The sequence below is a fragment of the Benincasa hispida genome, chromosome 11, assembly GCF_009727055.1.
Source record: "Benincasa hispida cultivar B227 chromosome 11, ASM972705v1, whole genome shotgun sequence".
Lineage (NCBI taxonomy): Eukaryota > Viridiplantae > Streptophyta > Magnoliopsida > Cucurbitales > Cucurbitaceae > Benincasa > Benincasa hispida.
Window position 1 is genome coordinate 4,632,259 of NC_052359.1, and position 12,912 is coordinate 4,645,170.

A 12,912-nucleotide genomic window follows, 5' to 3' on the forward strand; every position below is an offset into this window, starting at 1 on the left:
TTGCTGAGCTGTCCTAGATCTTTGAGAGAGGACTGTGTATGCAGTCGGGCAACAAGATGATCGATGGGAATTGGATCACTGCCGGTGAGTATCAAATCATCTACATAGACTAGCAGCAGAGTGATGGAGGATGAGTTATGCATATAATATAGAGAAGTGTCTAGGGAGCTTACTTTGAAGCCGAGTTGACAAAGAGATGCTTTGAGCTCATCATTCCACGCACGAGGAGCCTACTTGAGACCATAGAGAGCTCTATTGAGCTTGCAAACATAATGTGGGTGAGTTTTGCTTTCAAAACCCGGGGGTTGAGACATGTAGACAGTCTCATTCAGCTTGCCGTTGAGAAAGTCATTATTGAAGTCAATTTGGCAAAGCGGCCAGTGATGAGACACTGCCAAAGTAAGTACAATTCTAACAGTAGACATCTTGACAACAGAACTGAATGTATCAAAATAGTCAAAGCCAGGGTGTTGATGAAACCCTTTGGGAATAAGACATGCCTTATATCGTTGAACAAGGCCTTGAGCATCACGTTTAATACGATAGACCCATTTTCAACCAACAACAATTTGATCAGATGAAGGAGGTACCAGTGACCAGGTATTTGTACGTTGCAGTGCAGCAAGTTCTTCATTCATAGCTTCTTGCCACTGTGGAGCTGTAAGAGCCTGAAAGACTGAAGTTGGTTCACTCTGAGTAAGGTATTCAATACGTTTAGCAACCCAAGCCTTGGGTTTGAAAATACCAGCCTTCCCTCTGGTGATCATTAGATGAGTGCCAGTGAGGGGTTGAGTGGTAGGTTGTAGGATTGCTATGGAGGGGAGGGTAGAGGTGTTGTTAAGGGTGACACTGTAGGGGATTGAGAAGTAGTTGAGGAAGATAGTAATGGGCTAGGATGTGGGGAAGGTGAACTTGTGGCTAGTGTAGGAAAAGTGTGAGGAGATTGAGGTTGGATAGAGGGATTTGTTTCGGGTGAGGGTTGTGGAGAGGATGGATGGACAGGAGGTGAAGAGAACCATGTGAAGATTGATGGAGCTATATTTGTGGGAGTAGAGATTTGAAGGTTAGCAAAGCCTGTTTGGAATGGAAATTCGTCTTCATTAAATATGACATGGAGAGAGATGATGACCTTCCCATCCTCAGTAAGACATCTGTGACCTTTGTGTATTGGGGAAGGGCCAAAATAGACACATTTGCTGTTGTGAAAGGTAAACTTATGGTGTTGGTATGGACGAAGGTGTGGATAGCACGAACACCCAAAAACTCTTAGAGATAGCACGTCCAATTTGCTTCCAAGTAACACTTCCATTGGACTATGACCCTGAAGGATAGGAGAGGGAAGAGAGTTAATAAGATAAACAGCAGTTTGAAAGGCATACCATCATAGGTGCAATTGGATCTTAGCTTGTGCTAAGAGAGTAAGACCGATTTTAACAACATGGCGATGTTTATGTTCAGCTCGACCATTTTGTGCTGAAGTGTAAGGGCAGAAGACCCTTATTTGAATTCCAAGCTGATCACATAATTGTGCCACTGCTTTGTACTCACCCCCACCATCCATTTGCAACATGTGAATGGATTTGTTGAACTGATTAAGAATAAAGGCTTGAAAGTGTCTAAAGACAAATGCAGTGTCACTTTTCTGTTTTAACGGGTATAGCCAAGTAAATCGACTACAGTCACCAACCAACAACACATAGTATCTTTATCCTTCCACATAAAGCATTGGGGCTGGCCCCCATAGATCAGTATGCACTAGTTCAAAAGGTGTGCTTGCATGGGAAAGAGAGTCAGAAAAGGGTAAAGCATGATACTTTCCAAACTGACAAGCTTCACAAAATGACTTCTCATTATCAATAATTTGTAAGTTACATCCACTAATTACTTTTGACAAAACTTTAGGGATGGATGGCCAAGTTGCCTATGGAGAAGCATTGTGGTTACTGTCCTACTGGTTTGAAAAGCAGACTGACGTGAGAACTCTTTGGATAGAGCATTCAAGCGAGCATCTGACAATCTTGAAGTAAGTGGTGCATTATTTATAGATTGGTTGACATCCTTCAGCTGGTATAGCCCATCTTTAAGCCGGCCTTTCAGGATTGGTACTCCCGACTCCTTGTCCTTGACCACACAAAAGTCAGCATGAAATTCAACCACTATATTGTTGTCTTTGGCAAGTTTGAATACACTTACTAGGTTCTTAGCTATGGCAGGCATATAAAGAATATTTAATAATGACAGAATACCAGAACTAGTAGGTATATTTGTATATCCATAGCGAGATATAGAAAGGGATTTACCATTTTCAACCACTACTTTTGTCATTACCTGTGTAGGTAGATGAGAATTGAAGGAAGCTTGGATTGCTGGTGATGTGTGAGGACGCCCCACTCTCTACATATCAGTTGGGGTCAACAACTGACTCAGGTGAAGCTACAGCTGAATGAGTAAGAAGAATAGAGGTGTTTTGTTCTTGACTTCGATTTGGTGGGAGTTGAGTAGATTCAATAAAGTTGTGAGTTTGTCTGGGGTTGTTGAACTTCTTGTTGTATCTGAAGTAGCAAACATCAGCTGTATGCCCAAGTTTTCCACAAGTTTGGCAGGTTGGTCTAGTTGTGGATGCATTATTCCAATGACCACGACCCCTGTTGTGACCTCTTCCACCCCTAAAATTTGGTGGTTGTGTATGTCCAGAAGAGTTTCGAGGGGTGTGTGCTGAAGGATTGGACTGATTACGCACAATGTTGGCTGAGGGTGGGCTGGGTGAGAGTGAGACATTAGCTATTTCGGTAATTTTTGTCTTGACAGTAAGTTGATACTCAAGCTTTTTCTCATATGACAACAGGTCAGATTGCAGATCAGACCAACATGTTGTTCCTTTGCTTTGGATTGCTACTACAACTGGGTTATACTCTTCATCAAGACCAGTTAGCACTTGTGAAGTCAGATCAGAGGAGGAGATGAGGGAACCTGCAAGGGCAAGACCATCAATAAAACGTTTCATCATAGCAAGGTACTCACTCATTTTCAATACGCCTTTGCGAGTTTGCTGAAACATTCTTTTGAGGTAATCTGTTTCATCTCTGGATTGGACTCCAACCAACTCTTGGATTGCTTCCCAGAGTTCTTTGGAAGTTTGAAAATGCATCACTTGTGTTGCTATTTCCTGGTTCATTGAGTTATAAAGCCAACCCAAAAGGAGTTGATCTACTGCTATCCAGGCATCATAAGCTAGATTTGATTGCATTTCGACATCAGGGACTAAAACAGTGGTTGGATCTGCATTGGAGCTTTCACCTGATCGACCAATGGTTGGAACTTGAATAAAACGATCTAGGCAAGGAGTTTCCCCAGTTAGATAACCTTCCAGTCTATAGCTTCTTAGAATTGGCCACGCAAGATTCTGCCAAAGTAAGAAGTTCGACCTATCCATTTTGATGGATGTCACTTGGTTGAGAAGTTGATTTAGGGGAGGACCTGTGATGGTTCTACTACTGGCAACTCTAGAAAAAATAGGTGAGAAAAAGTTTATAGAAGGTTGATTTGCCATAGCTTACCTGGGGCTCCGATACCAAGTCGAGCAGCTGTATAAGCTAAGATTGAAGAAGAAAAAGTTGCAGCAGAAGATGAAGATTTGGGAGAGAAATTTCTCTTCCCTTTTCTGTATATTTGATTTCGTATATTAAATCTTTTCCCCACACATAATACAGGGTAGTGATGTATAGATATATACACTTAGGTTTTAGAATAAGGACAAAAAACAACTAACGAATCTTCTGTACAGCTGGTAGAGAATAATTATATGACAGAGGTTGTTAGGAGAGCATACACATCAGCGACACCAGCGAGAGCATACACACCAGCGATACCAACGATACTAGTCGAGAGCATACACACCAGCGACACCAGCGATAGCATACACACCAGCGATACCAGCGAGAGTATACACACCAGCGAGAGCATACACATCAGCTTCTACATGGCTCCTTGTCATCTGCTGATGAGGCAATTTGTTCTTCCTTGACAAGCTTAAGGAAGATGACAAAGCATTGAAGGTTAAGCCTTGAATACTTACATAGTAATTTCTTTCATTGACCACCTTAAATTCCATCACAAGTTGATTTGCAATAGGTTAAATAACATATATAAATAATCTTTTTGAATAAATATCCATATGTTTATAAAGTTGTAACAATCCAAGTAGCAGCCAACTCCTATATTTTTTGGTTATAAAATTGACAATATATATTATACTAAAATAAGATTACCTTATTTGTTTGTAGTAGCTCATGTTAGAGGTTGATATTTAGAGAGGATTATTTTACAATTTTAATTTTAATTTTTTTATTTATTTTTTGCTAATAATGTTGGTTTTACATTCCTTCTCTCATCCCCACTCCTGTTAATTACTAATAATGAAGAAGACGTGATTATCATTGATGGGCATCTTCCATCCCATGACCATTACTATCAATATGAAAAAGAAAAAAGTTACAATAATTGAAGAGGTAGACTAAGATACATAACATATATATAGCACAATAAAGTCATGATTGTACCAAAAAAAAGTTTGAAACAACACAATGTTTTATAATGTGATATGACATATCAAAAGTGGTGATCCAAATATAAAAAAGGGGAAAAAAAGGTTAAATTACCACAATAGGTTTTGTGGCTTGTGTTTGATTTCATAGAGTAATAATATTATTATTCTAATGTGTAGATAATATCCACATTTGAAAAGATAATTAGTATCTAATCTATTAAATTATATTCGAGACCCATTTAGATTGACTAAAAAAAATATTTGTTTCTTAAAAAAATCAATATTATTTAAACTTTTTTGATAAACAAAAATTGTTAAAATATATTTTTAAGGTGTTTCAAAATCTATTTTAGGTGGTTACAAAATACTTCAATTTTTTTCAATTTTTTTTAAATGATGTATTTTAAAGTTAAATATTTTGAATAGTTAAACCAAACACATTTTTAAATTGACAATAACTCATCAGACTTCAATTGATATAATTATATTATGTTGGACAATAATAGTCATGCAAGCATTATTTTAAATATGTTGATGAATGGTAATAATAAAAATCACTAATTAATGTTGGAAATGCGACCAAAGTCTTACATTAGTTAGATAAGAAGAGAATCATGGGTATATAAATATTTGTTTTTAAAAATTTGTTTTAGCATATATAATTTTTTTGTTGAAATAAAATTTTGTAGGTGTAGATTTCAAATTAGTTTCAATTTTGAATTTAGATTTAAAAAAACTCACTTCCAGTCCTTAATATTTGAATCTTATTTCTATAATTTGATCATTGCAAATTTAAAAAATAACACGTTTTGTTCCTTATAGTTAGAATTTGGTTCGTAATAATTCTCTAAAGTTAGAAAACAATTTTCTAAAAGATCATCAGGTAAAGTTGATCGTTAGTTGATATAAATAAACGATGATATTGATTTAATTTCCAAGAAATTATGAAAACTTTGTCTTCTAACCTATATATTTGAATTCGTGTTAATTTTGATTCAACTATGTTCAGATTGACAAACACTAAAGGAAAAGAATACATATGAAAACATCACACGTTGAGTTTGTTACCTAACACGTGGTTGCTTGTGTGTAAAACAGTAGAAAGATAAATTAAAATTGTGATGAGTTGTAATAATATGAGAAAATAGAATAGGGAATGTGTAGAATGAACAAGTGGGGGGAAGCCATGCATGGAAAGCTGTGAGAATCCTGTACAATTTCTGAAATCAAAATGGTTCACGGATTCTACTGACCACAACTCACGGACATGTCTTTGGAATTCTCAACTCACCAGCAAACTTCCAAATTTCTTTCTTTTCTCCCTTATTTATTTATTTTTTTTTAAAAATGTTCGAGTAATTTGAAAATAGGGTGACATCCATGTATATTATTTTTTAGAGATAATAATTAAATATATAATAACATCTTTAAAAAATTATAAATATAGGAAAGTTCATCGACCATAGTGATAGACGTCTATCGTTTATAGATGATTATCGGTATTATAGTGTCTATCAATGATAAATTATATAATTTTTTTTATATTGTATTATATTTAATAATACTTTGGGTTTGATTATTATAATTGCAACTGTTTCTTCATGATATTCGATAAAACCTATACTTTCAACTTTATTTTATATTAAATTTAAAATTTAGATATTAGTAGAAATATCGATAATATGTCCATGTTGATGAACTTTTTTAAAAAGTTATAGAAACTATAGAAAAAAATTAATAAATATATTTAAATTAGTAAATAATATTTTATGATTTTTAAATAAGTTAACATGTTTATTAGTTATTGTTATATTTGTATTATTGACATTTTATTGCTTATATTTTATGCTTGGTAGATTTTTCTATAATATAATGAAGATGTAGGTTCACTCCGCATATCGACGTTGAACTCATGAAAATGTGGAGATACGGAGATGTTTGATGAAAATTTATGGATAATTGTTTTAAATGGTAAAACTATTAACTTTTAAATATAATAAAATATCACTGTCTGTCAGTGATAAACCGCGATAGACTTCTTTCACTCATTATGGTAAACCGCGGTCTTTCACAAATAGATAGTGAGATTCTGTTATGTTTGTAAATAAATTTACTCATTTTCTTTTATTTGATAGTCCAAAATATAATATCATAACTTCATATTATAATTATGGAACTTTTCAAGAGTAACGATTTTAGTCTTTTAAAAATAAATAAAAATATAAATGAAGCGACCAATATAGTTTCTTCTTAAAATTTTAGGGATAAAAAGAAGCATTTTCAAATTATAGGACGATCAAAATGAGCATTTTTTTTAAAGTATATGAATCAGAATAAATTAAAGCTAAAGGTATAAGAATTGAAATAGTATTTAAACAAAAAGAGAGAGAAAAAAAACTAGATTCTGCTTGAGAACTGGCTGTGAGAAGATTTGGCTCAAAAAGATATTGATCTTCTTTTATGTCCTTGGAAATTAAGAGATGTTCCTTCCCCCCCCCCCAAAAAAAAAAAAAAAAAAAAAAAGAAAAGGTCTTTGGATAGTGATGAAAATGTGGAGTTATCGATTTTATAAAAATGTTTATTGATTACTATCTTATTTAAAAAGAATTATAGAAATCAAGAAATTCATGAATATATATAATAGTTGAGCATAGTTTCCTTAAAAATAAGTTTAAAATATTGGTTTTATTAGCACTATGCAACGTTTTAAATCATTGTACGAACATAAAATGTATTGAATAAACTAAATGTGAAAGATGTTAACAAAGATATGGATTGTAATTATAGTAAAAACAATATAAAATTATTTTATTGTGTGGAATATTTATTTATCAAATTAAACTTTTTAATGGTTTATTTATTTTTATAATTTTTAAAATTAGGACACGACAGTTTTGTATATTATTTCATATAAATACATTTTGTTATATTTTTAGGTCTAAAGAAAAATATCCATTAATACTTTACACCGAAACCATGAAATTAAACATATAAATAAATATAAATAGAAATATTGATGCGTATGAATGGATATCTTTTCATTCAGAAACAAACAATTTAAGGGTCTTTTGTTAATGTCATTTGTTTTGTTTGATTTTAATGTTTGAGTAACATTAAAAAAGGATAGTTACTGATATAAAAATTAAGTTTAAATAGAACATAATGTAAAAAAAATATAGATATAGTAAAATTTAAATAGTCTATCACTAATAGATTATAACATTAATAGGAGTCTATCAGTGATAGACTATATTGTTGGTAGAAATCTAATAACGATAGACTGTACAATTGGTAGATTTTGCTATATATATAACTTTTTTAAATATTGTTATACACATAATTATTATCACTAAAAATGATATTCATTCTAATTAAGACCTTTTTGGTAATTATGTTCCTATTTCTCATTTTTAGTTCCGAAAAAATGTTCTTCAAATTATATATTAAAAACAAACGAAAACTAGTTTCTTTTTCTTATTTCATAAATTTAGACATTACTTTTATCATTTTTCTCGTACAATGCATTATAAATAAATAAGGAATAAACATATCATAGAATATGTAAATATTTTATCTGAAAATTTAATTTTCACGTAAAATTTTTATTTTCATCAGGGAAAGAAACATTCACCTAAAACTCATTTTAATTCGATTATTCAATAAACTTTTGGACCGATGATTTAATATTGTATAGTCCAACAATTAGTTAATCTATGATTAGTATTCATTTAAACTTAAATTTTTTAAAGTGTGATTTAACATAATAAAAGTAAAAATAAATTGACAAAACGGTTTTCAAATATTAAAAAATAACCAAAATATGTATAAATAATAAATAGATATTTTATTATTAGTTGTAGATATTTTTAGCAGTCTTAAAATAATTTTCCTTCAAAAAAAACAAGAAACATTTAACAAATACAATTCTATATTTTTTTTTTCAAAAACGTCGATGAAACGACAAACGAGATATATAGAAAATAAGATCGTTATTGTGCAAGATTTTACACACCTTCTCTAGTCCTTAAGAAGTCATTCACGGGTTTGTTTGTCACACTCTCGGCTATATATACATATATAATCCCAACATAACCTCACTTCTAAGGAGTAGTTCTTCTTTAGTTCTTTTTTTTTGAAGAACCCTAATAATGGGTTCCAAAGCTTCAGCAATGTTCTTCATCCTTTCAATCTTTATGGCCTTATCTTTGCCCCCAATTTATGCTTGTACTCCTTGCACTCAGCCTCACCCTCCTCAGCCCCCTTATCACCGCCCTTCCCACCCTAAAATTCCCCATCCAAAACCCCACCCTCCTCCCCACCACAGCGGTGGAGGAGGTGGAGGCGGTGGAGGAGGTGGTAGTCGTGGAGGCGGAGGAGGAGGCAGTGGTGGTGGAAGCCGTGGAGGCGGAGGTGGTGGGGTGGGGTGGTGGAGGTGGAGGTGGAGGTGAGGTCATCCCCACCCCACCAATTGTAATTCCACCACCAGTTATTTCCCCACCAGTTATTCCCCCTCCGGTTATAACCCCTTCACCACCATCCACAACTTACCCTCCTTATACTAGTCCTCCTCCGGGTGGCGGTGGCGGTGGCGGACCAGGGTCAGGGCAATACCCTCCGCCGTCGACACCGGTTCAACCGACATGTCCAATAGATGCATTGAAATTAGGGTTATGTGTGGATGTTCTTGGAGGGTTGGTGCATATTGGTTTAGGGAATCCAGTTGAAAATGCATGTTGTCCAGTGCTTGGAGGGCTGTTGGAACTTGAAGCAGCAATATGTTTGTGCACAACTTTGAGGATTAAGCTTTTGAATCTCAATATATTCATTCCTTTGGCACTACAAGCTCTTATTACTTGTGGCAAGAATCCTCCTCCTGGCTTTGTTTGTCCTCCACTTTAGGGAAAATATCATCATTTTTAGTTCTTGTTGTAGGTCTTGTCTTTGATGGGGTTTTAAGTTAACAACTTTGGGGTCTTTTTGTAGTATTCATCATGTGGTTTTTGCTTTGTTGCCATGGATATGTCTCTTTTTTCCTTTCCTTTTATTTTTTCTCTTTTTCTTGCTAAGAAAACTCACTTTAGTTTCTAGGTAAAACTGATATTGTCTCTCATTTACTAATGAGATAATGATCTAGAATATTTTCTGATTGTCTCTCTCTTGAAGTTGGAATTTTTAGTTTTACACCAATCTCTCTCTCTCTCTCTCTCTTCTCACTATGAAAGTTGAAATGTTTTTCTAGTTAACAAAGCATGAAACACTTAATTAAGAACTTGATTTTCTACTTTCAACTTCCATTCTCTCTTTTATATAAGAAGTATTTGATATATATATATAAGAATTATTATAAAAAAGACAAAAAAAAAATGATGAAAATATAGATGAGAATTATTCACAATGATAACCCTGATAAATTAAAGATTTACTATATATGATTCAGCTTGGCTGGAGACACTTATACAAAGTTTTCAAAGGGAAAAAATGTAGAAGAAAATTATTTAATTTGCTAATTTTTTTTTTCGTTTTTAATAATAAAAAAAAATAGAATTTCGTTTGCCTGAGAGATTTGAACTCTTGCAGGGAAACCCCATGAACTTAGCTAGCACACGTCTTAACCACTCGGCCAAAGTAACAGAGATATTAGAATAACGAAACAAACAGATGATAAAAAATTAAAATATGATGTATAAATATAATTGTGGCACCTTAACTACTTAGCTATGTATCGCAGCATATAATTTAAGCATTTCAACGACAATTCATTTGAACTAAAAGTCATAAAAACATCATAAATAATGGTTCAATCAAAGTTTGAGTTTAAATTCTCATTGTTTTTTCTTTGTAATTATTGCATGCAAACTCTATTCTATTTTAACTATTAAATGTTTTCATATAAATCACTAGAGTAAATATGCGGAGAAATTTTTAAAGCTATATGTAGATGGGAAATTATTTTGATTAATACTATTATTGGGTAAAATAACAAATTATGTTTAGTGACAAACAAATTCTAAACCTAAAATTATTAAATTAAGAAAATGATATAAAACTATAAAAGGAAGAGAAAAAGGATGGTACAAACCAAAATTGGAAGTTTGGCAGTAGAATACAAAGTCCGGACTTGTACTTTGGTAAAGGCTCATCTTCTGCCATATTCTAATTTTGTACCCTAAAGTCTGATATCAATCATGGAATAGTAATTAGGTTCTTTTTTTCTTCTTTTAATAAAAAAATTGTAAGTTTGATCCTTCAATTATGAGTTTTGTGACTATTTTTTCATAGAAATATATTTATGGTTAGAAGAATCAGTAGATGCACCGAAATATGCATATGTCAGACCAAAGTGATCTCATTACTACAAAAGAACAGTATAGAGAAGAGCTCATACGCAGATACAAGTATCGTCAAGACAAGAAGGAAGTTAAAAAAGTTTAAAGCAAAAAGCAAATAGATCCTTGAACTTTCAAGGCTAGGGGGAGTTTTGTCTCTATTTAGTCCATAAACTTTAGATAGCTTAGAGATCTTTTAACTCTCAATTTTATGCCTCATTTGGTAACTGAACTTTGAAAAGTGCCTAATTTGATACTTAAACTTATAATTTTGTGATTAATAAATTCTTGAGTTCTCAATTTTCTTCTAATAGATTATTGATATATTCAATAAATATATATATATATATATAATTCATGAATCTATGTATTAAACACGACATTGATAGTTTGGATTTGATTGAAATATTAATCGAATTCACATTTAACGAATTAATTATTTTTTTTTAATTTCAATATATTTCAGATATATTAGATACAAAATTGAGAATTCTAAAATATTCATTTAGATTCATTTTAATATTTTTACAACCACGACATTTACATAATAAATAATAATGTAATCGTGTTAGATTTGAGTGTATATGATATAAAATTTAAAACAAATGACTTGAATGCGAAATAATATTATAAATCAAATTTTAGCAATATATGAATGATAGAAATAATTGTATTATCGATATTATTTTTTCATCGAGACTTATATGTATTCGATAGTTTAAATATTTGATCATTATTTTTTATATTTTAATGCATGTTATATATCTTTTTATTTTATATAATTAGATTATATTTAAACTATAAAATATGGAAAAAAATGTAAGGGAAAAAATACAAGAAAGAGAAACAAGAAATAGTTATCAAACAAGTTTCTGTTCTTGTTTATTTTTTTCAAGAAACAAGAAATAGGAATAGTTATCAAATATATTCCTATTTCTTATTCTTAAAAAAGAGGAAACAGGAAACAAGAAATAAGAAACAAGAAACAAGAAATAGGAAATGAGAATGTCATCAAACGAGCCCTAAATCTCTTATCCCTGTTGATAAAACATTTTCTCTTGACCTTGTGATCATTGTTTGGCAGGTAAGCAACATAGAATTTCATTTCTAGGAAGTCCACTAGAAGGTGAGGAAAATTGGAGTTAATATATTATGATATTTGTGGGCTGATTGAGGTGGAGTCACTTGGTGGCAATAAATATTTTGTCACTTTTATTGATGATGCTACTGGAAGAACTTGGATGTATATGTTGAAGACAAAAATCCAAGTGTTTGAGATTTTTAGGAGGTTTCATGTCATGGTAGAAAGGGAAGCTTAAAGAAAACTGAAGTGTCTTTGATTTGACAATGGTGGTGATGTTGGAATTGGTGTCCTAATTTTTTCAGAATCTCGTAGTTTGTGAACTGTCACATTGTTATGAATAAAAGAAGAGTTATTTTATTTTTCATTTACTCATATCCAATAAACAAAGCTCCATGGTTATTGTATGTAAACTTAAGCATGTATATGAGATATAGAAGTGGATCATGCCTCAAGTGATAACCTAAAAAGGTTTGTAGTATAAGGATTAAGGAGGGATACTTGATCCTTGTGACACTACAGATATGACCCGCTTTGTAGAGGTTTGCAAGTGTTGTGAACTACTACAGATTGTAGATCCTGACCATTCATTTGGAGACATGCGAGCGGGGGTGTCCTATACAAAGAGTTTGTATAAGACCGGACCACGAGATGATTCGTCTCTTTATATAACGCCGTTGATACTTGAGACTTACATCACACCTAAATGACCATAGGTGACATGACCTCAATCCTGAGTGTTTTGGGAACTCCTGCATTTGAGGGTGGTCCTTTGATTAGTATGGATGAGAGTGGCTAGATTGCCAACTCAGCAGCCTACCTTTTTGGAGATTTATTTGATTTGGGAGCTGGGAACTCAGTTAGATAAGATGGAATTCACTCCTTCCCCGAACAGGGGTAAGTAGATAGATTGCTCCTTTAAGGACTGATTTCGGGTCTCTTTGGATGAGAAGACTCAG

The 12,912-nt window shown here is 32.7% G+C and overlaps 1 pseudogene; it reads left to right on the forward strand.

Moving 5' to 3' along the window:
- Window positions 1-8,622: 8,622 nt before the first annotated feature.
- Window positions 8,623-9,580, forward strand: LOC120090270 (annotated as a pseudogene).
- The last annotated feature ends 3,332 nt before the right edge of the window (window positions 9,581-12,912 follow it).